The sequence below is a fragment of the Antennarius striatus genome, chromosome 3, assembly GCF_040054535.1.
Source record: "Antennarius striatus isolate MH-2024 chromosome 3, ASM4005453v1, whole genome shotgun sequence".
In the NCBI taxonomy this organism is placed as follows: Eukaryota; Metazoa; Chordata; class Actinopteri; order Lophiiformes; family Antennariidae; genus Antennarius; species Antennarius striatus.
Window position 1 is genome coordinate 19,853,577 of NC_090778.1, and position 11,746 is coordinate 19,865,322.

The window sequence follows — 11,746 nt, forward strand, 5'->3', positions numbered from 1 at the left end:
AACAACTTTAAAGATAGATACCAAACTCATCCTATCAAACATACAGCATACAGCATAATGACAACATAGAACCAGACAAAGTAACATGAATAGAATTTACTAAAGTCATGTCACGAGCATTACATAGTCATCGTTGTGAAGACGTCAAAAGATTAGTTTAGTTCATATGTAGTTCATGTTGAGGAAAAGGTTTCAGTTTAAATACATATACTGTATTATGTAAATACTGAAATTATGTCTGTAAGTAGCAGTAAGCAAAAGTTGCGGGGTGAGGTCATGATGGATCAGATATCACAATGTTAATGACTGGGACTTGACTCTTTTGAGGAGTCAAGTTATATGAATGGAATCCATAATACATTTTTCTTCACTATTTTAAAACTCTAAATCTAGAAATACAAATCTACCATGTATAGAGAAATTTACATTATGTTCCATTATTTGATGTTTTCAGGATTGACGCCTGACCCATAGAATATATAATCACTATACATGAATACCACTCCTGAAATTGAAAAAAGTTTTTTGATTTCTGATGCATTACAAATTAAAACAAGGCAGTCAGAGACTGCAGCATCCCGTGACACCCCTAATGCCCTTGTTTCGTCTTTCTATCTTATCCAGTTCTTGAGATATGGGCAAAAAAATGTACAAAAGTTGAAATTTGACCTTGACCTAGTTTTTGTAAGGTCAAGGTTATCATCTCATTTTCATCCCCTTTGCCGCCTGAAGAATGTGCTTTTTGTTTCATCTGTCTATCTGCAACGGTTGTGAAGATATTTGGTGGACGAACAGACGGACAAACGAACGGATGAACACACAAACACTGACAATTACAATACATCACCTCTTCGCGAGATGTAAAAACAAACTTTTGGAGACCATTTATTATCATTAAGTAATGAACACTATGTACACTTTTTATCACCACAGAATGCATTATTGCTTTACTGTATTATACATTATCATTTATTGGTTTCAAGTCTGCTGAGAGGCTCATGGATGGTCAGGATCACTGTACAGAAACACGTGTCCTTTATCAAGTATGAGAGCTTCAGGATGAGATCATCCGTATTTTCCCACAGCTGGTTGTTTGCCTTCTTATGAGGATTTGTCTTCCGTACTATGGATGACAATAGTCATAGTCAACTTTATTGTCAAATAAAAGCTCACTTGTATGGTCAACACTGGAACAAACAAAAAAAGAGTACCTGCCTGCCCAAAACAAAGAATTGATGGAAGATGGAACTTATTAAATAAACATCGTACAAATTGTACGTACAAAGATTGTACAAAGACATCACATTTTACGTAACAAATACTGTACTCCTGTTAGAACCTCACCTGCATGTTCTTTCAGTAATTCTTTTGCACATGTGAATTTTACACAAAGGCAGGGCAGGTAGGTCTTTGTCTCAAAGAGGAAAGCAGACGTGCTTAGTTTGATTCCAAGGGTCATCCTCACATCACAGAGGGGCATCCTGAACTCAGGCTGAGGGGAAGCAGGAAGGAAGAGGATGTGTGTAAATGCCACATTGTACTGTGTATTTAAGCGCAAGTGGGTGTGTGTTCAGGCCTGCAAAAGCTCTTTAGTTCACAGTGCTGGGAACAGCTGCAGGCAGCGCTTCCTGCGTTTCCACAGGAAAACAAGATGGCCGAGTATGGGAGGCCTGGAACAATGCTGTGAAAGTCAGCACCACCCAGGTTAAGGAATGAGGTTCTTCTTAATCAGGGCGAAGAGGTGAGAAGAGCAGGCCGCCCCCCTGCTCACATGCAAGAACCATGTGTTGGAACACCTTTCCTCCTCTGGCTTTTGAGTAGAATTCAAAGCAGTCAGAACAGAGCAGTCCCCAGGGCAGGCATAAAGCAATGTGAGGCATTTTTTACACTAATCACAAGATGTTTTCTTGTAATATGGACAAATTGTTAGTCCGATAAATTGCATGCATAATTCGTAACACGTATATGTGTATATACGATCATAGTCAAACAATGACAGTTAGAGAAAAAAAAACAAGTGACATAAAAAAAACAAAGAAAGAAATGGAACACAGTCTCCCACGTTAGCTGACACCTTCTTCTCACAACCAGTTTTCTTATACAGAGTTCAGGCCGCCAACAATAGTAGTCTCGTGAGCGCTCTCACGTTTCAAAACTAATCGTCACAGTGAGGAGGATGTTTATTGTGGCTTTGTTTGGCTTTTACACAGACACTATATTTAGTTTCTTCAAGATAAAATAATTTCCTTTGAGCCTGTTTTTCTTTCCTTTGCGGATAAGGAACTGATTCTCCTATCTGCTGCTCTCCTGTGACTGACACCTCAATATCAAATTGTGGACATGAAATGAAATGAAATGAAATTGTGAACATGCAAAACACTTCAGGAATTATTCCTGTTTTTAAGTATAAGTTTAATGTTTTATTTGCAGTGCATTAGTTACATTGTACAGAAAAAGAATGAGGCAGACTATGGACGTATGTAGGCTGAGTTACTGCACTGTTTTGAAACCTGAGTTCTAATAAAATGCTAAATATTGGTTATTAAAAATCTTTTCCAACTCAACTGCCTACGATCTCCAGATTATGTCTTTAAAAATAGCCACATCCTGAAAAAAATTTGGGTGAACACGTCACATTTTTAAAAATTTGCCAAGCTTCAAACACTGTTATTATTGAGATGAGACAAAAAATGTAGTTTAATGCTGGAGATATTTTCTGATTGGCTGTTTCGGAAATTTCCTTGCCTGGATACTAAACCCTAAGGACCTGGATACTGGGATACTAAGCAGGGTATATTCACACATATTTTTGAAAGAAGCCACACTCCTGGAAGTCAGATTTGCAAAGAACATTTATTGGATATGTCTTCACTCTCTTTCTGTCTTTGCTGCTTTACTAAATTTAAAATACAATGTGAGTCTCTCAAAGATTGACAGGTGAGTAGAGATATGTTGTCTTGTCACAATCTGTTATCTGCACTGCAAAATTTTGCCGTCAGACATTTTTGTGAGTGAAATAATGAAATAGCACAGATCGCAGCTGCACCGTCTCAGCTGAGGGGACACAATTCTCCAAGTGAAGAAATAGTTCTAGTCATTTTTCAATCCCCTTATCGCAGTTAGCAGATGCCTTTCGCTTCCAGACACACACCTGTGAATATGGACAATTTTCTTTGCATAACTGGTCTGCTTTTCAGCCCTGACACGATAATGATGAAAGGCAGCCGAATGAGTTTAGATAATTCTGATTTGAAATTAGTGAATGGAAAAGCAGTGAAATGTGTCACTGTGAAGATAGGAAAAATTACTCCTGGCGACGTTTGAGTCAAATTCACGTCACTTTCCCTTTTTTTTATGTCACTGAGCAATCCAAAAGATTCCGTAGTTCAAATGTCGACTATTTAACACACTAGTCATTTCGGTGAAATGCAATGAAACATTTAAGTAAAGGTTTTCTGAAAGCCTGGATGTCATCCTTTAATCATAACTTATCTTACAGGGAGACATGCATCCAGATGGCCAGAACTTCAAAGCTTACACTCAGCTAGAGCTAATTACTAGGGGAGTAAAATTAGATCCCAATGTTCTCTTGCTTAGCTCCATTTTAAATCAGTTTCACAGTGTTTCTAACCAGAACTATAGAACATTACAGCATCCCTGATTAGACCCAATTAATTACTATTGATTTCAGATTTCAATACACCAGCAAGCACAAGACCAGAGCACTAAAAAAATTACCATCAGTTTAAATTTGGATGTCATCCGTTAAATGCCATTAATAATCTATTAATTCTACAATGATTTCTATGCTTCCTCACAGTGTTACGTGCAACAGGAACAATGTCAGTGATGTTTGAATGACTTGAACTTGGTGCAGTCCACCTCCAGGTTGTCCCCCAGAGAAGACCAGTTTGCTTTGACTGGTCAGCTTATGATGAGCCAGCATTATTTAGACCTCTTTACAAAAGTAAAGCTCCAACAATATTGCCCAGTGGTTATTTGTGGTATTACAACAGACAATACCAGAGTGGCTCACAAAATATTTTGCCTCTTGACCACATTCTAGAAGAAACGTTAAGATTCAAAAGCTGATGACAGGACGATGATGACATAAAGCATTACATTTATCATTCTCTTCAGCATGAGAACAATAATGAAATCCTGGTTCATGTTGTATTCGTGTCAAATCTTGCAGTGTTGTATGTGTTGTAATGAGAAAAATGTGTGGCCACCCATTTCAGGGGGATTGGGATTACAAGAAAAAGATGTGATGTGAGCCCAGCCTTCCTCACTTCCTGTTCCCCTCTGCAAAAGTTCTATCAGGAGTGCTATTCAAATACTACACCATTGAACAAGATTTCCTGATTCGGAGTTTATTTATTCACATCTTTCACATAGTCCAGCCTTAATGTCCCACTGTTTGACACACCTTCACTATTAGCCTTGGAATGTTTTTTGAAAAATATGATTCTTTTATAATTTTACTTGGATCAGTTGTTTCAGCAGAGTCATCATCCACCACCACTAGTGTCGCGACTCTATGGGCAATTTGATGGTCGGAGCAATGTCTTCAATCACAACATCATTAAAGAGTCTAAGTAACAATTACTTTGACAGACTAATTATCACATATCTCCTGCAACAGACAGGTCTCTCTTCCTGATTCATTGGTCTTTCAGTCTTAGTTTTACCTAATTAATACATTACACATAAAATAACTGGAACAAATTACCTTTCCTTAATAAAAGACCATAATGCATTAATGCATATCCTAATAATCTAATCTAATATCCTAAACTAGTCACTCCTCACTGGTAGTATTGATAAGGAACATCACTGAAAACCTTTGACTTTGCTTAATATATTAATACTGTGTGATAACATCATGCATAGGCTGAACGCTGAACCCGCAAAACAGATGTTGAAATTGAATGCAGGTTAACATTTTAATTATTAAGATCAAAAACAGGGGAACACTTTGAGCGGCGTGGATAACTGAGGCTTATAATCCACAGTTGGGAGCAAATGGGTGGAGAAGGAAGCAATGGTTGGCTGCAAAACAGAGGAGAACAGCTGTGAGGCAGGCAAACCATGAAAACAATACATACAAAATCCAACCAGCTCGCACTGGAGGACCAACAACAAACTGGCAAGTAGTGGATGAGTGAGCTGGTCCTTTAAACAGTGCAGGTAGATGGCTTGAATGAGCTACAGGTGCATGAAGGAAGCAGAATCCGAAGGTAGGTCAGCCCAACTCAGCCTGAAACCAACAAGAGAGAATGCAAAACTGATACAAAAAAAGAGAGGGAAAAACACACACAACACCAACACTGACAAATCTTAACAGTTGTGATAATTATATAACATATAATTAAAGTATTTAATCTTGGAATAAACACATGCAGACAAGCAGTTTCTGTACAACCACCAAAGAATGTAACTAAAGCACTCACATTCCTGTAATTAATTAGACTTCCTCTCCTTCGCTTTACCCTCTGGAGGAGCTGCTTTCCTTTCTACAACCATCCATATGTTTCCTTTAAGGAAGGATGCCGTCACACCTCCTCCACCCTGGAGGTTCCACCCTTTCCTCACTTAAAACCATGTCCCAGTCAAGTTCAACAGTGACGCGTGTGTAGGTTGCAGTGCTAAGGAGATTTTTGCACCTCAACTCCCTATCTCATCTCAGACAGTTCAAAGGGAAGGCATCCACATTACAAATGTACAGGACTTTGTGTGCATGGACATGTACAGTATGTGTGTAGTGCGTGCGTGTGTGTGTGTGTGTGTGTGTGTGTGTGTGTGTGTGTGTGTGTGTGTGTGTGTGTGTGTGTGTGTGTGTGTGTGTGTGTGTGTGTGTGTGTGTGTGGGTGTATGTGAGTATCAAAAGCAAATTACTTCTGAGGCACTGAGGCACTTTAGTTTGCTACAAGCTTTATGAAACTCTCACTAGGATTATCTTAACGTAATTTAAAAATCATAATTGGATTTTTTTTTTTTAAACGAAGATAGAACAGTTCCCGAACACATTGATTTAAATAATAAGAATGTGCATTTTTATGTGTGCAATTCCACTTGAAAAGTATTATCTTATTAATTGGCAGATAAGATTCTTATAAACTCTATGTGGCAAACGTTCACATGTAAATTAGAATGATTGCGATATGGAGAAGCTGTTTTTAAACAAGGATGGATGAACCACATAGTTGCAATAACAAAAGTTAAGCACGGGCGGCACCATCCACCCACACAGGACATCAATATCTATGTGGATTCGTTTGTGACTCACTAAGAAAAAAAAAATGCAGATCTCTGACTAAGGGGGAAGAGGAGGACGAGTGTGAAATGTTGGTCTGTTCTGACAGAGAGAGGAGTGGATAAGTTGCCAGAAAGCACATAAGCTCCATGAATCATCGTCGGATTCCCTTAAACACAGCCTCCTGAACGTCTTCAGAGGAAGCCTCGCCCACTGGACGTGGATAGGATGTCCTCCGGCAAGGAGAACAATCACCTCTGCAGTAGAACATCAGTGTATCTGGAAATGAAAAGGTGTGGATGAAGCTGGAGTCATTAATATGAGAAGGGACCAGAACCCGTAATTGCTGTAAATCACCTGAAGGCTTTTGGCTCATTTCCACCTCAGAGTCATTAAAAAGAATGCATCAAGCTTTCTCCTTCCTAGAGTGCCACCAATTCTACTTATTACATCCTGCGAAGCGGTGATGCATTGTAATTGTCAATGTTTGTGTGTTCGTCCATCCGTCCACCAAATATCTTCACAACCATTGAAGATAGACAGATGAAAGAAAAAGTACATTACTTGGGCGGCGAAGGGGATGAAAATGAGATGATGACCTTGACCTTGAGAAAACTAGGTCAATGTCAAATTTCAACTTTTGTACATTTTTCTGCCCATATCTCAAGAACTGGATAAGATAGAAAGACGAAACAAAAGGCGTTATATTCAGGGAGGCAAGAGGATGAAACTTAGATCACAACCTTAACCTTGAAAAGCTAGGTAAAGGTCAAATTTTCACTTTTATACCTTTTTAGGTACAAGTCTCTGAAACCTGATGAGATATAATCACAAAACAAAAAGCAACATTTTCAGGATGCCAGAGGCACAAAAATGTGTAGGTCAGGGTAAAATTTTGAATTCAGGGGTGTCGCGGGATGTTGCAGTCTCTGACTGCCCTGTTAAAGCTTTTGCTGGGCCCTGTTAATCAAACCAAAGCCTCCCTCCACCCCTACACATACGCACTTCTTGTAGCATGACATAACTACATGTTTGGCATAGTATGAGTATTACACCACATTCTCAACAAGGCTAATACTGATTTTTCACACATGTGTGGGAATGTCCCTGAGAATGTGACTTGGCGTGCACAACCAACATGCATGTGAATGCGTAGTCTTCACACACACACACCTGTGTGTCTTTGTAATGTGCTAGGCATTTGGAAAAAGCCTCCATATCACTGCAATATTTAGCTAAATGTCACACCAGAGGATATAGTGGGAGACTGAAGACAGCTTGATGTGTTACAGCTCTATTTTCAAGATGTTTAATCGACAGGAACTGGTAGCACAAAACTAAAAAGTAATTAAATGAAATAAGAAGTCAAATGGAATTTCAATAGTCAGTGTTAACATGATGTCATTCTGCCGTCAGATTTCTTTCTGAAAGAGCTTCAGGTATTTAAAAGTCACCCAGAAGTGGATTCCATTGAGAGGAGAGGAAATCACCTTAACATAACACAATGATAGTGTCACTCCACTGGTATGACTACAATTAATAGTGTCACATTCTAAAGGCAGCACAAAATATGCACCCTACTCTGATTCACACGGTCTGCCCAAAATAACTCACACTGCACTACAAATGACATGCGCAGTCACACATTTCGTCTCAGCATACACTGGAGTTTAAAGAGGATACAAAATTGTACAGGAAGTAAAAAAGATCATTACATCCCACTTCAAAGCAGTGATGTATTGTCAGTGTTTGTTAGTTTGTCCGTCTGTTCGTCCGTCCATTCGTCCATCCATTAGTCCTTCAAATATTTTCATAACCGTTGCAGGTAGAAAGATGAAAGAAAAAGCACATTACTCGGCCGGCAAAGAGGATGAAATGAGATGATGACCTTGACCTTGAGCAAACTAGATCAAGGTCAAATTTCAACTTTTCTACACTCAGGAAACGGATAACATAGAAAGACAAGGAAGATGGCCAGTGTGGTAATGCCACACATCAAAGCTAGTGATTTGATCTATGAAAGTAGGTCAGAGCACTAGTTTCGATCTTTGATCTATGTACAGTATTTTCCGCACTATAAGGCGCAATGGACTATAAGGCGCACCCTCAATAATTTGTTTGTTTTATAATTTATTTCATATTTCCGGATTATAAGGCGCACGCAATAAAAAATAAATAAAATTTATTTGATAAACTGCAGCGGCTGTAGTTGCGCAATCCGTCCACTAGATAGAGCCGCGCTGCTCAGGCAGTCAAGATTGCATTCATGACTTCCTGATTACCTTTGAATGGCCCCTATTGTTATGTCAATAAGCCATTCTGAGCCTCATCAAGGAAACCAGAGGCTTGTACCATAAAGCTTGATGAACCTAGCCGGGCTTCCTCTTACTTATATGGCTTAACTTACCGAGACATCCGCCCTCCGGATTTTCGGTACCATAAAGCCGGCTATCAACTCACTAATTCAATTCAGGCCTGTCCACTCTGGATCTGTACGCGCTCACATAAAAAGGGAGGAGGTTGCTGTATGCGACCAATTGCAAACATACAACAAACCGGCCCAAGCCGCATATTTCACAATGGAGGAGCAAACAATAATAAATAATAAATACGAGCAATACAAATCAATAATCCAGACAAAAAGCAACACAGTTCCAGCTGCCAAACGGCGCAAGGATCGCTGGCACAAAATCGCCGACTGTGTCAATGCGGAAGGTAGTGCCATTATAATATTACTTCCCCACTATGACTGCACTTGTATATCTGACTACAGTAACATTTGTGTGTTCCATAAATGTTTGTGTGTACGACATTTTTCGTTATGGCATGTGATTGTAGCCCCCGCGACTTTATGAATAGCTCTACATACTATGTTCTTCCCGAGGTTTTCAGCGTCGCCAACAGAATACATAAAAGTACCTATGAATGAATGAATCAATCCATGATGTACTTAAACAAATAATTGATTAATGGCATTTTGTCTGTGGCTTGCTGGTAACCCATCCAATGAGGGATTTAAGGACATCATAATAATTATGAACATCACTAAGAAATATATTAACTGGCAAAGAACCTCAGTGCAATGCACACTGTCAGCGGGACCGTCAGCGCGTGGTTGCTGTGCGTTACATTACTGATGTAAGGCTCCAGCAGCTGACAGATGTAATGTAACCCCTCTCCCCAAAACCTCTACCTTTCGTAAAGTGATTGTTCCGGCAATTCAAACGGATTACAGCGATCTCTAAATATTCTCTCGCGCCTGAGCGCTCTTCGCACAAGCTGTGCATCAAGATCCACCGGGTTCTCATAAAACGGACAGCCCATTTTCCAAGAGAACTGATTGGTCAGTAGGTGGGGCCTTTATACCTGCTGAGCTCTGATTGGTTAGTAGGTGGGGCTGCTATACCTGCTGAGCTCTTATCCTGAATTTATCCTACTCCGGAGCAGGTTAGGTGTTCAGCACAGGTTACCGCGACAACGTAGCCTGATAGAAAGTCAGCCACCTTTATGGTACCGAAAAGCCAGGGTTAAGTCTGAAGTTATCTCGCTAAGCCGTAATCCAGTTTTATGGTACAAGCCTCTGATCACTTGATCACTTTGCCATCTTAGTAAGAAGTCAACACGCATATTAAAAAAACCTGACATTAACACTGGTTAAATTCATTACGAGTGGAGTCAGAGCGGATTATTTCCTGATCTGAACTTTGAAACAGCGACGTTCGTCTTCATTTATTAAATATTGTTTGATCTATCGGTAGTCCAGTCGGAGGTGAGGTGCAGCTATTTGCTGCTGTGTGTCCTAAACAATTGTTTAACTAGTTTTTAATGTCAGGCTGATAATTTACTGGCAAATCTGACGCTGTTTTACTCGTAGAACTGACTTAACGTCGGTGTCTCACCGCCGTGAATCTCACCGCACGTCGCTGCAGACAGAATATACAAGCCTGAATTCGCCCCTCCGCCGCCCGCCCAGAGCTATCAACTACATTTGTAAATCAATTGCAGCACACCAGACACCTTTGTCTAGCCATGACTGCTGTTGAAATTTCAGAAAAGTCTGGAAGTTCAGCTTTGAGGGTCTTTCATTCACCTTTATGCCAGTTTCTCTGTGTGTTTCCACAGACTAATAGAATGGACCGTCACTAGATTCCAGATGACAGCACAATGGCATTTTTTAGACCAATTCAGTTTAAAGTGGGTTATTTCCGACGCCAAATAGTTAGGAAATACTGAGATCAGTCAGTCCGTCAAACTTTAAGAATTGTTGAAAGTTCGTTATGTTTTGCTACGTAATCACCAGTGCTCCTACAGTCTGCTCTACCGTCTGAGAGCAGCGCAGTCAAAGCCGGGACTTCGGTGACGCCCCTTGACTACCGTTGTTAGGGGGCGTCGGCCCGAGTGCCTTGTGAGGGGGCTCCTCTGGTGGCGGAGTGCGGCATGACTGGCGGCCAGACTGCCGGCTTTTTTTCAGCGATCATGTTTTTAACCAATATTAATATGAATATTAATCCATATATAAGACACACCGGATTATAAGGCGCACTACGGGTTTATGAGAAAATTTTAGGCTTTTAGGTGCGCCTTATAGTGCAGAAAATACAGTAATAAGGTCAGGGTAAAATTTTGAATTCAGGGGTGTCGCATGATGTTGCTGTCTGTAACTGCCTTGGTCCTAGTTTTATATTTTAGGCTGATTAAACTTGCAAACAGGACTCACATTAGATCTAGATCTACTTATCACTCTCTGTAGTAGCATTGCATTGACTTGCTGTTTTTCATTCCAACAAAGGCTGTCTGGATGTCTGTTATGTTTTATTATTATTCTTGTATTTACTATGAAATTCTTTTTTTCCACTCAGGGAATGTTAATGAATGAACGAACGAACAAATGAATGAATGAATGAATGTTACGGCCATTTTAGTACATGCTGATAATTAACATAGAACATTAATTCACTGTGATTTTCTCATTCTAAAATAGAATTAGGTAGAGTAACATGATTTAGTAATTTGAAGTACAGATTGTGTGGTTAAGCATTCTAGGAAATGCTGTATTACAAGACTATTTTAAAGTAATAGTTATCTTCTTTTATAATTGAAATATCTTTCTAACAACTCCAAATCGTCATGATTTGCAATTTGCACCTTTTGTATGTACAGTAGTAATGTAGAAAATTGTGCATTATGGTTCAAGGACCACATTGCATTATAGCCCCTATCTTAACTTACAAAATCCCATTAACAGAACATGTCTTTTTAAAGTTCCAATGGAAGACTCTACCAATCAATCAACTTTTATTTGTAGAGCACCTAATAACATCAGTAGACATTTTGAAGGATTTTTACAGAAGAGAAACCCATCAGAACACTCCAGATCCGGACCCAGACTCTGGAGGCGGTCATCCGCCTTGGGTAGAAAAGAAATACAGAGTAGATAAGGACAGGGCAAGGGAAAGAGAGTGGGAGAGACAGAGTGGCAGACAGGCCAGA